The sequence below is a fragment of the Vulpes vulpes genome, chromosome 3 (assembly GCF_048418805.1).
Source record: "Vulpes vulpes isolate BD-2025 chromosome 3, VulVul3, whole genome shotgun sequence".
NCBI classification, from domain to species: domain Eukaryota; kingdom Metazoa; phylum Chordata; class Mammalia; order Carnivora; family Canidae; genus Vulpes; species Vulpes vulpes.
Genome location: NC_132782.1, coordinates 60,628,350 through 60,630,266, shown reverse-complemented (window position 1 = coordinate 60,630,266; position 1,917 = coordinate 60,628,350).

Sequence of the window (1,917 nt, the reverse complement as noted above, 5' to 3'; positions counted from 1 at the left end):
GAGACCAGGGGGCTGGACAAACGGGCTCCTTTCACCTGAGTCCTCGCCTCTGAGGGCGCGAGAGGGGAGGCTGACGCAGCAGCGGAAGCGGGGCCCCAGAGGAGCCCCAGTCCCGGCGCAGCACCCGGGCGCCGGGGCAGCCTCGGGAGGTGCAGGGCCGGACCTGGGACCCGGGACAGGCGGGAAGGCGAGGCCGGCAGGCCCCGCAGGCCGTGGGTCCCGGACGCTCAAGAAGAGCCTGCGGGGCCTTCTCGCCTCGGTGTCCTCGCACCTGCGTCCGCCTTCGCCTCGTCACCTGTGTTCCGCTTCAGCAGCCAGGGCATTGCCATAGAGACCTCACCGCTGGTGCAACGCGGAGGCCCAGGGGACCCTATGTAATTGGTGAGGGACATTCTCAGTTCAACGTTTCTAAAAAGAGGAAATGTTTTGCCCTGACCATGTTTCCTTTTTTTTGCAAATCGTCTGTTGCAGTGCAAGTTTAAGAGAATGGATTTTCCAGTTAATTGCATGTTCCGATCAAGAGAATTCGTTTTTATACCATATGGGATTTCCCAAAATTTCAAGGGCCATTAAATAACTCACCATTAAAACTAGATCACAGTTTTAAAGGACTGTATCAAGTATCATTTTATCTTTTTTTGATAACCCAAAAGACATTTGGAGATCTTTCAGTACTCTCAAAACACGAATATCAGTTTCTATCATAATGTGGATTAGAGAATGTCAGAGACCACTTTTGCCATATGTTCTTAGTGAAGGTAATATTATCTTACCCTTTTCCAAAAGATCAGTGTGAGAAAGATTGCAAGCATGTCTGTAATATAGCCAGGTTAACTGCTACTTGTAACTATTTTAATATTACTTGAAGAAAGATATATATATCTACATGGATATACTCCTGACTTGTATTATTTTTCTATTAGAGTTATAGACTAAGCCTTTTATAAACTATTTGTTTCTAATGAACTGATATGATTTGGAATAAAAACTAAAGCAACTAAACTTTTTTTTTCTCTTCTGCCTATTTGCAACTTAGCCTTGTAAATATATAACCTTTCTGTTTCAGATTTAGATGTGCTAATAAATTCCCCTACAATTTCGTGTGTAGCTCTCTTTGAAGAGGTAAGTAATTTGCTACTATTTTTACACATTTGATTCAGTCTCAGAAATATAATACTGTTTGAGCCTGTGAGATTCCTACTTGGCTCCTAGGACTTGCATCTGCCTTTCCTGGGGCTTTCTGGTCATCCTCCCTTTCTGATTCTTATTCCACTTATGTGAAACTACTCATTCCTGAACTTTAAACACTCATATTGAGAGGGGAAGGAGAGAGAGAGAGAAGGTAAGTTATTTCAAATTACTCTTGGCCTCCATTCAACAGTTCTGATAGACCCAGATATTTATTTTGGGTCCTGGACAAGTCAGGACCTGAATATGTCATAATTGGCCATGTGAGATTGATCTCAGACTTAGTCTGTGCTTTGTTTTCTCTTCCTTTTTAAAGAGGGCCAAGATGACAAGTGAGAGGGAGTAACATAACCTGTTGCCCTTTGATTTCCCTCCTACAGCTGCTTCCCTTGGTAAGTGACTCACCTCTGCCCACCAATACCAGACCACTCCCCTCTGGCACACACATGCTTCACTCACAGTCTCAAAAATCTAGACTAGTCAGTATGAATTGCAATCCCAATGTGTCTATTCAGGAACATGGCAAGTGAGGCAGAAGGGGTGAGATGGTAAGAGACACCAGTTACAGGTGCCTTCGCTGAACATCAGGATCTCTGGTCCCCACTCTTGATCCTCTAGGCCCTCCCTGAGCCCCTGGCTTACTCCTTCCTCTCAGAGTTGCTGGAGATCACTTCCTGCTCCCCAAAAAATCAACTATGAGTCAACTGTCAAACCCACCACATGGGTCCC